The sequence below is a fragment of the Halyomorpha halys genome, unplaced genomic scaffold (assembly GCF_000696795.3).
Source record: "Halyomorpha halys isolate HHAL.00 unplaced genomic scaffold, Hhal_1.1 Scaffold56.1, whole genome shotgun sequence".
Taxonomy (NCBI): Eukaryota; Metazoa; Arthropoda; class Insecta; order Hemiptera; family Pentatomidae; genus Halyomorpha; species Halyomorpha halys.
The window spans coordinates 115693-134018 of record NW_027115012.1 but is presented as its reverse complement, the minus strand read 5'-3'; the positions used below and the strand labels follow the sequence as shown (position 1 = coordinate 134018).

The 18326-nt window shown below is 31.6% G+C and overlaps 1 protein-coding gene across 1 annotated transcript in view; it reads right to left on the bottom strand.

Moving 5' to 3' along the window:
* Positions 1–5571, bottom strand: part of LOC106692423 (growth/differentiation factor 11) — a 182432-nt gene extending 176861 nt beyond the window's left edge. Inside the window, exon 1 of the mRNA XM_067052107.1 lies at positions 5446–5571. The gene's annotated coding sequence lies outside the window, so the exon portion shown is untranslated. The remainder of the gene's footprint in view (positions 1–5445) is intronic.
* Between the last annotated feature and the right edge of the window lie 12755 nt (positions 5572–18326).

Here is an 18326-nt window from a genome sequence, read left to right as displayed (position 1 = left end):
AAGGTGGTAAGGTGGTAAGGTGGTAAGGTGGTAAGGTGGTAAGGTGGTAAGGTGGTAAGGTGGTAAGGTGGTAAGGTGGTAAGGTGGTAAGGTGGCAAGGTGGTAAGGTGGCTATGTCTGGTCTTTAAACAAAGTTAGTGTAACCTACATTTAATACCGTTCTAAGGGCGAAATATAGGTTTTAAATAAGATGTTTGAGGAAAGTGCCCCCCTCATATTTATATAAGAATTGCACCATGAGTAAAGAAACTACACTCCACTCAGGTAGAGGGACGGAAGGCAGGATGAAAGAGGCAAGAGTACATCACCGAAAAAGTATTAAAGAGGAAGCAAAATCTCACAGAACAACCATCAAGTAACCTACAACATATATTATTTTATGTAACTCATAGCAGTAGATCAGTTTACAGTAAAACAAACAAATAAATACATTTTACCAAAACAAAACTAATACATAGATTTAAAGGAAAATATAATTAAAAAATTGGTTAAAAGAAATACTAGATTTCAGATAGATTGATTATATAAGTCAAACAAAAAAGATAAATAAATAAAATAATTTAATGAAAAAATAAGTTAAAACGCACAAATCAACAGGTCCATCTACTAAAATAAATAAATGGAAAAGTAATGAAAAATCTAGAGCTAATTTCCATGCAGGTGCTGATGTATGATCCCCTGGGAGTCCAAAATAATATTTTCCACCAAGATCGCAATATCCCCGATGCTAACACCTATATATTAATTAATAGGAGAAGGTGGTCGGGGGGGGGGGTGTGGTCAGCAAAAAAAAACAACACAAATAAACAAAAAATTATTTATTCATGCCGAGGTTTTGACCTGAGTTTCAGGTCTTCATCAGGGCTATAGAACAAAAATAGATAACAACCATCATTAAGAGAAACAAAAAATTGAAAGGAAATATTGTTCTAACAAATTCGGTATTATAAAAAATATTGAATTGAATAATAAATAAATAAAGTTTATTGATTATTATTCAATTGAATATTTTGTATAATTCCAAATTTGTTAGGATACTATTTCCTTTCAATTTTTTTCTTCTCTGAATAATGGTTGTTATCTAGTTTTGTTCTATAGCCCTGAAGAATTTCAGTTCAGGTCGAAACGTCGGCATGAATAAATATTTTTTTTTTATTTATGTTTTGGTCTTTGCTGACCGCACCCCCTCCCATTTTCTAGAATTATTAATCTACGTTCAACTATCTACACCTCATTATCTACATATTAACTGGATCAATGCTTCAATAGTGTTCAATTAATGTATGTACATCTTCACAGCACTTTTGTAATTTATACTTTGTAACATGAATTTTGGGGTAACATATTTTAGCACAATTATAGTAGTTAATACCCGAATCTCCACAATTTTTTGTGTTCAAAATTATTTAATGACAACCTCTGCTCTACCTACAGCCACATTCCTATATTAATTACGAAAATTTCTATTACGATATCCAGATTAGAATATTTATAACAAGTTATGAGAAATACATTTGTGATATGGGTATTACAAAATGAAATAATTAATAGCTACAATACAAAACTAGTTAGCAATTGCACTTTTGACCTCGACCTAATTCGCTTACTGGGTAAGTGGTTCTAATCTTTGAAATGTAGCAGTTTATCAATCTAACGCTCTTTAAATCTTATTGATAACTGTTAAATCGTATTTTAATTCTAGATTATAATTTTTAAGATATCAGAATACAAATGTAATTGTAATACAATGTAATAATACAAGAGGACAATCGGAATAAATTCAGTTATTTCACTACAATTTTTTATTACTTTAATATAAAATATCTCTAAATTGATGAGTCTGCCAATTATAGTTATGGGGAATACAAAATGGCGTTTGTAAAAAAAAAAAAAAAAATTATTGATAATAGAATATCATTTGCTAAAATATTTTACGGATCATTCTCTCTATAATGACGATGTATATCCCTGATTGATTGTAGGTCTTTACTATTAATATATGGGTATGAAAAAAAGTCTTTATTTAGAGGAAGGATTGTAATACAGACTCACTCATTAGTCTTTTTATTGCAGTAACAGGTAATAAAAAATGATCAAAGTTTGATTTCCTCAAAACGCTGGAGTGTCACAGGGTTAACTTCTACATATTTTAATGTAATGCGCCTACCAACAGCATGAAAAGAGATATAGAAAAAGTACCTGCAGGATTTCTGACAAGAATATTAAGTACTTTAAAGAAAAAATTAATTTATCTTCATCGTTTAGATTAAATATATCCCTGTATCATATTTTCAACCTCACAACCCTGGTAAGTAAAAAAAAACTCCGCAAATTCTGAAGAATGGGCGTGAAAGAAAAATTAATTCGGTTGAAAACAGTGAGACATTCCCAAAGAATCCGTCTGTAACCTCCAATATTTTGCTAGATTATTTGTTTTCGCCTGAATAGCAACCAATTGTTGGGATTCGTGAGTGACTCCATCTGTTTCCTTTCAATCCTAGTCGATTTAGTATTTATTAGTTATAATCATGATATCAAAGCCAGAATCCATTAATCCATCACACAGCAAAACATGAGCTCTTTAGTTGAAAATCCTCACAATCATGGAGTTTGTAGGTTTACCATAATCCGGAGTTGTAAGGAACACAACAGGGTTGTGAGGAAAGCTAATTCTACATTTGTTCTTGCAGACTCAAACAGACGCTCATATGTAGGTTGTTTTTCAATTGCCCCAAATAGTGGAGAGAAATAAAATGAAAATTGAATTCTTATTATGAAGTAATAGAATTATAAGAAATACACTTACTCAATTAAATTTTGAGTTGAATTGTTTTCAGTTCTCTTAAAGTGCAAACTTTTTCATTGGTCAGAAATTATCAGAAAATAAATTGCGGGAAGATAGTCCAGGTGGCGGTTAATAAAGGTATTAAAATAGTAAAAGAAAACTATTTATTGTTAACCAACGTTTTGCCCCATTTTGCAGGGCTTCGTCGGGGCTAAATGAAAGAACAAGATACAAACATTATAGAATTGACAAAACATTAAAATAAAAAACAATTCAAAACAATTTTCATGTTTATAAAGTACATAAAAAAGAAATAATAATAAAATATAAATATTCATGTAGGTGAATTGGAAACAAGTTACTAATAAATATAACCAGGTGTGATAAAAATTCTAAATACAGATCTAGACTAATAAATTGTAGGAAACTCATTAAAATTAGTTTTAATCTATTATCAAATATTTAATTGGTAAATAGGTAGATGTGTAAGGTAGAACAGATAGGAGCAGTAAATGCGGGAGAGGTGAGGTATGTAAGAGGTTTATTTAATGTAATTTACAACTGTACAAAATAATACAATAGGTAAATATGTTGTATTTTTCATATACACTTGAACGTCTTGGGAACGAACCACTCATTGGTGGTACTTCAAACATTAATTTAAATTAGAAGGTCCCGTGGCCATCTTCTTTTCAGACGTCTCGGAGAATTATCAGGGATTGTTAAGAATGAAAGATTAAGAATTAATGGGTTAGGATGGTTAAGGAGTTTGGAATGAAAAGACGCATATCTGTTTTGGGCCAATTCTGCAACGAATGGTTAAGGTCTTTGTGAATAAGTTTATTTGTAACGTAATGAGGAGCATCAAGGATTTTACGTAGGATTGTGGATTGTAAGGATTGGATGCGGGAAGAATTTGATGGTTTGGTGGAGCCCCAGAGCTCAATTCCACATGTCCAAATTGGTATGTTAAATGTTAAATGCATAAGAGCTCCTAGCGGATTTTCTATGCAACTTGTTTTATAACCTTTCCTTCTAAAACTTCATGTTATTGTTTACTTCTAAGTTTGGATTAGAGTAATTTATTATAATATGCCTAAAGTGAAAGTTGTGTGAAAGATTGGCTACTGAGTGTTTTGTTGATCTATTAATTTGTGAGAAAGAGAAACCAGATGAGCTAATTGTCAAATGTCATCACATTATTATTTTCATTCATTGCTTTATTTGTTATAAGTACATCAAAACAATACTAACACAATCAAAACAAAAACTACGACCAACTAACCTATCTAACTAACCTTTGTGAATAAGTTTATTTGTAACGTAATATGGAGCATCAAGGATTTTACGTAGGATTTTGGATTGTAAGGATTGGATGCGGGAAGAATTTGATGGTTTAGTGGAGTCCCAGAGCTCAATTCCATATGTCCAAATTGGTCTGATTATCGTAGTGTATACTAATTTTTTGTAGTGAATGGGAAGCTTAGAGCGTTTGTCAAGTAAGTGTTGTAGCAATCGGAATCTACGAGGAGTTTCTTGTCGTTTCACTCTTGTGTGTTGATTCCAAGTAAGTCTCTTGCCATGATGGAGTCCTAAGTATCGAATTTACTGAAATATAGTTAGAAGTTTGAGGTATTCACAGAAACAAGCAAATAATAAAAAACCTCTAATAATAATTAACTTGTATAAACAATTTATTGAGTTGTAAAATAAGTTCGTAGCGTTATTTCCTGGTTATTTCAATAAAAGCTTCAGATTCTTGTAAATATTTTAATCAATTATATATGACCCATTTTGATCTATTACATGTCGCCAGCTTTCAGGTAATTTTTTAATTCCTGCCTCTCAGAACTTTTTCAGAAGATTTTTGCACAATGAACTCCTCTATGTACGTTTTGCAGTCCTCGAGCGAATTAAATTGTTTCCAGTTAAAAGAGTTTTGAAGGGCCCGAAATAAGTGAAAATCTGTTGGGGAAATGCCTGGTGAATAGGGTGGGTGAGGGAACTCATCCCTGCAAACTCCAATAATTTCTGCCGGGCCTGCAAAGACACGAGAGGACGGGCGTTATCGTGATAGAAAACTATGCCTTTGCGATTATGAGACATAAATAATTTGAGACACTTGCATGAGATATGTTAAGCGTTTATGCGATATCCAGTGTCGTTGAGTGAATGTTGTCTGTGACCAATGCTTGAATTTGGTCATCAACAGTTGAAGGACGACCCGAGCGCTTTGCGTCTTCCAAGTAAAAATTTCCGGATCTGAACCGAGCAAACCACTTACGGACGGTGCTTTCTCCTAAGGCATCATCGCCATACATACTGCATATTTGTTTAACTGTCTTTGCAGCGGATTTTCTTTTTCGGAAATTAACAATCATTAAATGACGAAAATGAATTTTTTTCTCTTCCATTTTGGGCAAGTAAAATACCACTTAAAGATAAGGAATCTCGGTTGAAACTGTTGCATAAAAGCACCTTAACTAATCTTTTTTTAGAATATGTAAACATTATTGACCAAGTAAACATGATTTTATGAACACAGAGAGGATTAAATTGATATATTGTAAAACGCTACAAATATATTTTACAGTCTAATATTTTCACTACCCGGTGTTACTCAAAATAAATGTATATTAATGGAAAAAAAAATTACTTACGTGAATAGATCAGCAAAGAAAAGAATTTATCCACTCACAAAATATTTTGCACCTTTTCACACCTTTCACTATCACAATGAACCAAAATCACTAATAATCGATTATAACTATAAAAACAGAACACTTTTAATGCACGGTATCCAAATTGAGACTGATTAAATTTTGCAGAACTTGCATCTAACAAGGGATAAGCGATAAAAATCCCCACTTTTCATCGACTTGAAATAAAAATTAAAAAGATAATTCCTTTTAAAAAAGCCGAAGCCGGAGAAAGATATACTCTAATGTTATTTATACATCTACTATCATCAGTTTATCTTTGGAATAAAACTGCTAAAATAGTAGAATTCGCTGAAGTTGATAAAGACTGGGTTATCTTAAGCATGTGTTGAACTCGGAACATGGAGTCATCGGTAATAGGGAGGGGCGGTGGGGAATTAAAGTTGTAATTTTATCTTTATAAATATAAATAAAACGAATAGCGAACCTAAAGGTTCAATCCCGATACCACTATACCAGAATTGATATTTCTGGACCAAATTCTTTAATTTATTGCTGTAAATAAACCCGAAATATTTTTTTTAACTAGCAGCATTCTTTTCATAATTAAAAAAAAAATCTGTACTACTACAACCTGTGAAGGTTCAGAGGTACAATACTTTGTACTGTTATTAAACCAAAGGTTGTTCAAGGAGGTGATTTGGTCAGATCATACAGTTATTTATTATGGAAGATTATTGATTGACCGTGTGTATAGATGAATGGAATATGGTCCAGGTTCGGTAAAAAAAAACTCAAATAGTAGATGATTATACTATTTTATTGAGCCAACGTTTCGCCCCACGTTGCAGGGCTTCGTCAGGGCTGTTTTGATGAAGCCCTACAACGTGGGGCGAAACGTTGGCTCAATAAAATAGTTTTATCATCTACTATTTGAGTTTTTTTTTACCGCACCCGGACCATATTCCATACAGTTATTTATTATGTGAAAATAACAACTTTTCAATAATTTATTAAACCGAACAGAATTATAAGTTATACCTAAATCTGCTCAGTTAATAAATTGATTGAAAAGTTTTAGTTATTCTAAAAGGGATAATGTTTAATTGCATTTTTTATAAAGTTATTTGAAATTTACTTAGCACTAATGCGTAGTGAGCAATTGATATATAAATAATACGTTATGCTAAATATTATAGTTAAAACAATAAAAATTTCAGGATTATTGACAATATGATATTTTATAAATGGGTCAAATACCTTAAAATGAAGATAAATCAAATAAATAAAAAAATACATTTAAAATGTTTAAAAGACAACCTGAAATTATTCCTAGCTTTATTGGAGCACTATTACATTTTCCAAAAATAAAAAATGTCTAGTTATCCAAAAAATCCGCTTTGAGTTCCTCTACATTTAACATATAACAAGGACTTTAAAATTAGGGTCCTCACAATCCTATTCTTATAACATTTAGCATGTTAAAACTTTATTTAACACATCATGAATAGCCTATTGTGAGAAAATAGTGCTCCTGAACAATGGTTATACAAGGAGGTGGATGTTTATGATAATGCTCAATCGGCAGATTTTTCCCGAATTAAGGCTACCCACTTTCTGAGGCTGTCTCCTGAACCCACAGGGTTGACCTTTCCGATTTTTCAGCATATACACATAAGAAAAGTGTTAGAGGAGTTCCATTTTTTTTTTTTTTAACAGAAGTATAGTAATAGAATAAATAATTTTCTGCCACGGCTGGATAAGAACTCAGGTCCTTGGAGTTAGTAGTACAGTGCCTTGCCTATGTGTCTCTACATCTCCTCACTGTTATAATATGCTGAACAAAATTAAGCTACGTTAGGGTAATCTTTTTATGAAAATTTAGCAAGTAATCCCTAATTAATTAACTTAAACTTAATCAAAATCATATGAGCCATTTTCTACAAAATGATTTAAAGAAGCGCAAAATCGGTGAAATAAAGCAACATAAGTCGATTTAAGCCGAAAATGTTCTCACATCCCAGGCATTGATCTATGAATAAAAAAATTATTAAATTGGAACAGCTACAACCCAGGAAGGATCAGGACCTAACAACTCTGTAAGGAAGTACTGTTTTAAGAACAACGGTTAGACAAGGAGGTGATTTTTTCAAAATTATACTCAGCCACCATATTTTTTATTAATTAATGGTATCCACTTTATGAAGCTGTTTAGACCCTGGAGGACTCCTGAACCTAAACGGCTAAAGTAATTGAATAAATAATTATCTACCACAGGAATTGAATCCGGATCCTTGGAGTTTATAGCACGCTGCCTTACCAACTTAACTGCACTTCTCACCAGTTAATATAATAATTTTATCAATAAAAAAATATTTATTACTTTTTTTTTTTTTAATAAATCAATAAGGAGTCAATTTACAAATCAGAGAACATCAATCATACAGAAAATTTTTAAAAAGATGCAAGAAATTTGAACCAATACTATTGAGAGATTTTAAGCGAAATAAATTTATGAAAAATATAGATAAAATTTTATGTTGAAATTATTTGTAAATTAATTTCAATAATAAAATAAATGAAAACTTAGACCAAAATACACTTTGAAATAAATTAATTATAAGCCTGACCTGAGTGTATATAAGGTTAAAAATAGTTTGTTTATATGATAGTGATAGTGTTAACTTGATTTAAAATTAAAAGTTTTCAAAATTAATGCAAGGCAATTAATTCAGGCAAACTTATTAATAGTTATAATTCCCAATCAATTTATTGTTTCATAGAGGTCATTTTACTAGTAATTAATGACCTAGGCAAAATAGCCTAAAAAATATTTGTAAATAATTGGATGTGAGGTGTAAATTTATATTTAAGATGTGTCAAATTATTAATAATATTGTTGTTAAAATTGTTACAAGTGAAGGTATAATAAAAGCTCTTAATTGTTGGATTGTCCTTGAGGAAGGAATGAATTGGCCGAAACATTGGATTGTTGATGAAATAAAGACTGTTTATGAAATAACGGTTTTCAGAAGGAGAGCATAAAGAAAATAAGACATTACAACACGGGAATAAAACCAATAATTTTATGGAGAGAACATGTCTGCATAGCCTGGAAAAATTACTGATAATAGAGAGAAGGGTTCTTAGGAGAATCTATAGGCCTAAGAAAACACAGGAAATCTACAGCGTGATAAATGACCTGGAAACCGAAATCAGAAGACTGAGACTCTACGGGCACATGATGAGAATGGACCAAAGGAGACTAAAGAAGAAACTCTTTGACAATAATCCGTGAATACAAGAGCATAAGAGGAAATGTGGAGCAAATAAGAGAAGGATCAAAAGAAAAATTGGAAAATAACAGACAAAGACTGCCTGGATAGAGAACTGTACGGAAAAAAGTGAAAGAAATCAATGTTATTGAGGCAAATAAAGAAAAACAGAAGAGTACTACGTGGTCGAAAAAGAGGAAGCAGAAATGATGAGAAGATACTGAGAGAGAAGAAAAGCAAAAATGATGAGAAGATACTGAGAGAGAAGAAAAGCAGAAATGATGAGAAGATACTGAGAGAGAAGAAAAGCAAAAATGAGAAGCAAAAAGTAGTAACATAATAGGATACCATTTGATTTGAATTGAAATGATTATACATAAATTATTTATATATGTATATATAGCTGACCGAAAAATTGATGTATAGGAAGATGGACAGGGTTGCGGTCAAAGGAGAAACAAAAATAGTTAACAACTATTTATTTTCTACATTTCGCCCCACTTTGTAAAGCTACATCAGGGCTAAAGAGATACCAAAACAACTAAGAATATTTTGTCAATGTAAGATAATAAGATACAATACAAGAAAATAAAAAATAAAATAGTATTAATATGAAATAAACAATGATAGGAATATAAAAAAATTCGGAAAATATAAGGTTAAAATGTAAAGGAGTCGCAAAAACAGAAAAGTAGATTTGAGAAAACAAGGGTGAAAGCTTTTTTTTTTTTAAATTTATTTATTGTTATTTACAACTGTATGGAATATATAAAAGTAAATTTGCTGTAGGTGACATAGTGACATGATACAAACATGTGGAGAATCTACTCATTGATAGAACTCCAATAACATTTCTAGGGAAGATCTCAAGGCCATATTTTTTTCAGACGCCTAGGAGCATTATTAGGTAATGAAGGAGAAGCCTGGTAAGAAACAAGTGGATTTGGGTGGTTGGGAAGTTTATCATGGAAGGAATGGTCAAAGGAGAAACAAAAATAGTTTACAACTATTTATTTTCCGACGTTTCACCCCACTTTGTAGGGATTCATCAGGGCTGTTCAGAACAACTGACTGTTGACTGTTCACCCGTTTGTTCTGAACAGCCCTACAAAGTGGGGCGAAACGTCGGGAAATAAATAATTGTAAACTATTTTTGTTTCTCCTTTGACCACAACCCTGACCATCTTCCTATACATAAATTATTTATTATTGTAGAGTAGTTTTTTTAGTAGAATCATACTCCAAAATCCTAGTAAACAAAAAAATGTATTCATAGAATTTAATAAAAATGTCAACATATTGACCGTTTCTTTGTTAGGAAGATCAATCAGTTATCTTCACGAGGATGACCTTTAGGTTTCTAGAGCGAAGCGAAAAAAACTGACCCGGTAGCGGTAACTCCACGTGTACCCTTCTAGTACAAGAGCCCAAGAGGAGAAAAAAGGCAGTTATCTCACCCCAATTTTTGATTACTTTAATGAAAACTATGTATAATTACCAGTCAAAATTGATTAATCTACCAAGAATAGGTAGGGGGAATAAAAAATTGCGGATATTTCAAAGCGATAAAAAAAACTAATTTTTCTTTCGGAGCTCTTTATCTTAAAAAGTAGGAACAACACAAGAAAATCTAAGAGAGCATGATTTAAAGTAGAGTACATTTGATAAAATATGAGCCCTAATAGAGTTATTTACGTAAAATAGTTTTCGAGATATAACTTTTTAAAAAGCGACCTTTCCTAAAAATGTTGTATGGGACGTACTGAAAGATCAGTAGTTAGTGAATTGTTTTTTAAAAAATTATATCTCAAAATCAATTTGACGTACAGATGTCTATTAGTACTGAAATTAAAGCTAGTTTAATGAGCTATAAAGTAGTTTATGATGTTTATCTTCGTAGGAGTAATAGTTTACATGAAATTTTCAAAAATATATTGATTTATAGTTGTACGGACATGCCAAATTTATATTCATATGTAAATATCATAAAAACTACTACCCTTACGAAGATTAGTGTCATAAACTACTTTATAGTAAGTTAAATTTCCTTTATTTTGAGTGTTGGCAAACATATGTGCGTTTTATGGTTCTAGAGATATATTTTTTCAAAAATCCAACATTTTATACGAACAACTAGAAATTAGCATTTTGTGGGTTTATTTTGTCAATAAATTTAAAATTAAATTTTTGGTGAATTTATTTTTTTTAGTTGAGTTCAGCTTTTAATGGTTTTTTTTTGCCAAGGAATTAGTTCTTAAATGAAATGTAAATGACTACTCAGAAAGGAATTGTGCCTGTTTAGGAATAGTTTTACCAAAAAGAAATATTAGTTCACCTAAACAACTGAGATACTCCACTCCTTAATTCTTTAGTAGTAGAAAATATTTTGTTTTATTATTTTATAAATTAGTATTCTTTTTGGTTTCACTTATTAAGGAAATAGATTTATTGGTTGTGCCCTATTAGGGATAATACAAATCTTTGGTAGTAACCAACAATAATTAATTTTATTAATCAGCTTCTTAAGTTATTTTTTTTATTTTTTTGAAAATGTAATTACTATATTATGCATATATAAATACTTATGTAAACCCTTTTGGACAAAATTGTGGTGCATTTTCGAAAATTTAAAAGTACTCCAATAATTCTAGGAATAATTAGAGCTTCCCTCTTAAACACTTTAGAAGCAATTTGATGCATCTCCAAACAATATGTATTTTATGGCGATATGAAAAATAAAATTTCATAAAATCCTATGAAACAAATACACATTAAAATTTTTATAACTATGGGATCATAAAAAATATGTCAAAGTTTTTTTCATGATTTAGCTGAAGAAATGTCTAATACGCCTTCTGGTAAAAACACACAAATATTACATGTATATATATTTGTGTATTTTTTAATATTTTGTTCCGGTAACCTACGGCAACGGAAAGGTGAATCAGAAAGGCTTTGGACCAGTAGCGCCCATGTGGCCAGCATCAAAAGCTTGCCTCCTCCAACGCTTGGTAGCAAGAGAAGCAAGCCAAAAAAAGTGAGTGAAGCCATCTTGTCTTGAGAAGAGTTCATCATTTCTTTGTCTCTGACATCAGGAATCCCCCATGAGTGAGTAAAACTCTTGGAGTTGTTCCCTGCAGTAGAGAGGAGAGGGGCTTAAAGATGCAGAGGGAGGAAAGAACCATGGAGTAAGTCCACATACCAATAATTAACATGCACCACCACTTGACCATCATCATCAACCACCTCAATTTTATATCTACAATTCCATAGCCCAGTATTCAAAATTTTACTAACCATTTAATCTTAATGTTTCCTTTCGGCCACCTACCACACCATTGTAACATAAACAATAGAATTATTTCTCATTTAACCATGTTCATTTTTCATTTATACAGTCCACTTTAACCAACCAGCAAACCAAAAATGAAGTGTGTTCCGGCAATTTAAGTTGAGGGCATACTTCATACAATTTTGATATATTAAAAAACAATTCATTGACTATGGTGCATTTTTGAAAATTTAAAAGTACTCCAATAATACTAAGGACAGTTAGAGCTTCCCTCTTAAGCACTTTAAGTGTAATTTGATGTACGTCTAAAAGATATTTATTTTATGGTGAATAAAAAACAATACACATCGCCATAAATTATGAAAAAAACTATGAAAAAATACACATTTAATTAATTTCAAAAATAAAATTCAATTTCATCACACCCTCCTGTCCTACAGTATCCTTCCTAAATATTCCACTAACGCCTGTTGAACAGATTTGATATTTAGAACTCCATCTTGACAAGAGACTTACTTTGAATCCACACACAAGACTGAAACGAAAAGAAACTGCTCGTAGATTCCGATTGCTACAACACTTACTTGACAAACGCTATAAACTTCCCACTCACTACAAAAAATTAGTGTACACTACGATAATCAGACCAATTTGGACATATGGAATTGAGCTCTGGGGCTCCACCAAATCATCAAATTCCTCGCGCATCCAATCCTTACAATCTAAAATCCTACGTAAAATCCTTGATGCTCCTTATTACGTTACAAATAAACTCATTCACAAAGACCTTAACATTCCATTCGTTGCAGATTTGGCCCGAAACAGATATACGTCTTTTTACTCCAAACTCCTTAACCACCCTAACCCATTAATTCTTAATCTTTCATCCTTAACAATCCCTGATAATCATTCGAGGCGTCTGAAAAGAAGATGGCCACGGGACCTTCTAATTTAAGTTTGAAGTACAACCAATGGGTGGTTCCTTCCCAAGATTTTCAAGCGTATATGAAACATACAACATATTTACTAATTTTTTTATTTTGTACAGGTGTAAATTACAATAAATAAATTTAAAAAAATTTGTTATCACCCCTGAACCAAAGTGTAAGTGAATGTATGATGCGCGCACAGCATCAGGTCAAGTGTGGTATCCGCACAACCTGTTCCTACAAACCAATGATATCTAGTTCCATAACCCTACCGAGCAGAAAGATCATATTCGAACACGAAAAAAAAAAAAAAAAAAAATTGACTGCAATAAATATCGAAACAAAGAACGCAGAGACCACCAGCAATGCAAGAACAAGTTGCATAAGGCACCAGTACGGCAAAAAAAACTCAGCCAGGGAGGTCTCGTACTCTCCTCGCACACCCTTTGATTTCTCAATTAACTTCACCTCATTTCTTCTTCGAGGAACAAGACAAAGTGCACACTAAAACCCAGAACCGGAGTGCGGTACCTCAAACAGCTGCATCGGTCGAGGAAATTAGTTTTTGCGGTACAGCTCTTCAGTTGTAAGAGCACCAATCAGAAGTTGGAATAATAATGAATTTCTTTAAGTCCTTTTGTTGCGTCTTCTCTGATTGGCTTTTCACTCATTATGGCTTACCAATACCTTCTTCAGTCGTAAGAGCACCAATCAGAAGTTGGAATAATAATGAATTTCTTTAAGTCCTTTTGTTTCTTCTTCTCTGATTGGCTTTTCACTCATTATGGCTTACCAATACCTTCTCCAGTTGTATTAAGAACTAGCTCCCTCCAGTACTAGAGCCCATGAGGAAAAAAAAGGCAGTTATTTCATACCAATTTAATATTACTTTAATAAAAACTATTATACTTATAACTAGTATAATTAATACTCAAATTTTATGTGTCTGCCAAGTATAGGTAAGAGGAATAACTAATGGTGGCTGTTTTAAACCGTTAAAAAAAAAAAAAATTTCCTAAAAGAACCAAATTTTTTTTAAATATTTATTTATTGCTATTTACAACTGAACATTATAATATATTTAGTAAATCTGATCTAAGTTAAATTGGAGTTTTACAGGCGTGTAGAGAAACTAACCATTGGTAGCACTCTAATGACATTTTACATCTTCTTTTCAGGCACCTCGGAGGATTGTCAGGAATGGAAGAGGATGCATGATTAGAAACTAAGGGGTTTGAGTGGTTAGAGAGTTTATAATGGAAGGAGTGATATCTGGTTATCAGATATATCATAGGGAACATTAAGGTTTTTATGTATGATTTTATTTGTGACAAAGTAAGGAGCATTGAGGATTTTACGAAGGATTTTGGATTGTAAGGATTGAATACGAGAGGAATTCGAAGGTTTAGAACCTAATTTAAAGTAAAGTAAATTTACTAAATTTGAGCTCAAATAGAGCTATTTACGTTCAATAGTTCCCAAGAAATAGATTTTTACATAGCAACATTTCATTAAAAAAGCAATAAAAAATCAATAATTAGTGAATTTGTTTTGAGAAATCCTCATCTCAAAATCTCTCAACGTACAGATGTCATTTAGCTCTCAAAATAATGCTAAGTATAAATAAGTAAAGTATTTTTTACGTTTATCTTAAAAAATATATAATAACTTTTTTTATGTTCGTCTCCTGCCCTTTTTTAACTTTATATTGTACGTATTTTTCAAAAATTTTTACTCATACCATTGTTACTTATTTTTTATTCTTATCATTGTTTATTCAATTTTATTTTATATTGATACTATTTTACGTATTCATGCCTTTTATTTATATGTAATTTCTTATCACTTTATTTTTACATAATATTTATCCCAGCTTAAATTACCTTATTGTATCTTATTGTTGTAATATTCTCAGTTTTTTTTCTTTTTAGCCCTGATGAAGCCCTACAGAGTGAGGCGAAACGTCGGACAATAAAATATTTATAAACTATTTGTTCTTTTTCTGACCACGACCCTGACCATCTTCTTATATTTAATTTTTTACGGTCAACTATATATATAATGTTTCGATACTGTTAATAATAAGTTATTATTAAAGCTGTTATTTTTATTAGATTGGCATTGATGATTACCGGTTCGGTCAAAACGTTAGTCATGTAATGTTTTAATAAAGAAAGTTGAGACTATTTTTATTATTAATAAAACTACTAGTCTCCTGCACTTTTTTAACTTTATATTTTACGTATTTTTCAAAAATTTTTACTCTTATCATTGTTACTTATTTTCTATTCTTATCATTGTTTATTCAATTTATTTTATATTGATACTATTTTACGTCTTTCTTCCTTTTATTTATATGTAATTTCTTATCACTTTTGTTTGTTTACATAATATATATGTATAATAAGGATAAATACTAGATTAAATGCCTTATTGTATCTTATAATATTCTCAGGTTTTTTTGTATCTTTTTAGCACTGATGAAGTTGCTACAAAGTGGGACGAAAGTCGGAAAATAAATTGTTAACTATTTTGTGAAGTTGTTAACTATTTTTGTTTCTCTTTTGACCACAACTCTGACCATTTTCTTATATATACAATATATATATATTGTATATATGTCATGTATATACAATATAAAAAATGAATATAAAAAGATGGTTTGTTTTTGTTTTATATACCTCTCCTGCATTTTTTTAACTGTATATTATACGTATTTTTAAAATTTTTATTCTTACCATTGTAACGTAATTTTTTATTCTTATCATTGGTTATTCAAGTTTATTTTACATTAATTCTATTTTATGTCTTCCTTCCTTTTATTTATATATAATTTTCTGATCACTTAATTTTTACATAATATTTACCCAACCTTAATTTACCTTATTGTTGTAATGTTCTTAATTGTTTTTGTATCTTTTTAGCCCTGATGAAGCCCTGCAAGCTCTGGGGCGAAACGTCGGACATTAAATAGTTAAAAACTTTTTGTTCTTTTTCGACCGCGACTCTGACCATCTTATATTTAAGTTTTACGGTTTATATAAAATGAATAGTTTTTACATAATAACCCTTAATATATATTAAATTTTTTTCGGCCAAGGCTCCCATTGGAGTTATATACTGCCTAACCATGGTTGGGGGTTAAACTTTTTTATTTTGTGGGACCACCACTCGATGAAAAAAGTCAACACCCCAGGCCGGATTCGAACAGGCACAGTCAATTGACATCAAATTGTTAAGACTGTGTCTTAACCACTAAGCCTTAATATAATATATTTTTTATATAAAAACCCTTAATTTGAATGTAATTAAAATATTAATAAATCAATAAATAAAACCTGTGTGTGTTTCTGTAACCAGCATTTCGAGTACTGTAGAACTCTTGTGTCAATTTTTTTATTTTGTTTTGTGCCCTCATTGATTTATTAATCTTAAATTATAGGTGAAGTATTATTCTATATTATTCAAAAATAGCTATTATTTAATATTTTGAATTTTAATTTCTTGGAGCACGTTTAATACTGACGCAGGAAAGTAAACACGAGTACTGAACGTTCACAGAAACGTTAAGAAGAACTAAGTTATATGGAACTATTGTGGTATATGTGTGTAAAATTAATTTACTAGACAAACGGTCTAAATTGCCAATCCATTACAAAAGACTGATCTACATGACTATTATAAGGCCTATCTGGACGTACGGAGTTGAGCTTCGGGGCTCCACTAAACCATCAAATTCCTCCAGAATCCAATCCTTACAGTCCAATATCCTTCGTAAAATCCTAATGCTCCTTAGGACTACATCTCGATAAACGACTGACATGGAATCCTCATACAAAACTAAAAAGACAAGAAACTGCTCGTCGATTCCGACTATTACAACATTTACTAGACAAACGGTCCAAACTTCCAATCCATTACAAAAGACTGATCTACATGACTATTATAAGGCCCTTCTGGACATACGGAGTTGAGCTTTGGGGCTCCACTAAACCATCAAATTCCTCCAGAATCCAATCTTTACAGTTTAAAATCCTTAATGCTCCTTACTTTGTCACAAATCAAGTCATCCATCAGGACCTCAATGTTCCACATGTTGCCGATTTGGCCAGAACCAGATACCGTTCCTTTCATAATAAACTTCTCAACCACCCAAATCCACTTCTTTCTAACCTGGCTTCTCCTTCATTACCTAATAATCCTCCTAGGCGTCTGAAAAGAAGATGGCCTCGAGATCTTCTTCTCTATGTTATTGGAGTTCTTTCATTGGGTAGATTCTCCACATGTTTTTATCATGTCACTATGTCACCTACAGCAAATTTACTTGTTGTATATATGTGTATACAGTTGTAAATATCAATAAATAAATTAATAAAAAAATAAAAAAATCCAAGAATCCGATACTTTTTTTGATTCTACCATTCTAAAGCGATATTTTTAGACTTCTCGGTAAATTTCAACTTATTATTCATTGTGCCCTTGCTGATGCAGCAAATTACTTAATGCTCACAAGGAAAAAACAGCTCCGAAAACTTCTCTCATCGCCGATACAGCTCTTTAAAGCCGCTGATCACGTCCGAAATAATCTCGGCTTCATAGAGCCGGGGAATAAAAGGACTCCGCGAGAGCAATTCTTTTTCAAGTCCTCTCACGATTTACGGAATGACAGGCCGGGTTCGATGCACCGCTGAGCGACAAAGAAACTCAAACCGCCTTTGGTTGAACACAGATAAAAAAAAGGAATCAAAACATTGTCCTTCCATTGTTTTGTCGCAATCTCCTTTCGTTTTAAAGTCATATTATTTCGTGCTTATTTTTATTTTTCGTTCGTTTCGTTTCTTTTGCAATGGAAAAGGTCAGGAGAGAATGCAACTGCATAAGATATAAGTAAAAATCGATGTCGAAAACAGCGGCGTAGCAGGAAGTTTATTGGCCGATACGATAACTTAGATGAAGCCTCTTTATCTCTTTAGGAGGAAGTTTATTTTAATACACTAATTTATAAATAACTTTGGTAGGCTGCACAATCTAAATTTTAATTACCACGAAAAATTAGTTAATTATTTAGTTGATTAATTATTTAATTATAGGTCCATTCCGATTAACCAATACAGGTGGTTTTTGGTAAGTTTTTGATGCATTAAGATAATATCACTGCACTAAGATGTGGATTTGTAAATCATGTAAATATCAGAGAAATAAATTATTTCTGCCACTTTTCATCATATGTGATTATATTATCACGCCTCTCGTTTGGATCTTGCGGAACAATACCGGATAGAACAAGGAGCTTCTTAGAAGACCTAGGTGTTAGCATTGGGAATATTGCGATCTTGGCGGAAAATATTATTTTGGACTCCCTGGGGATCATACACCATCACCTGC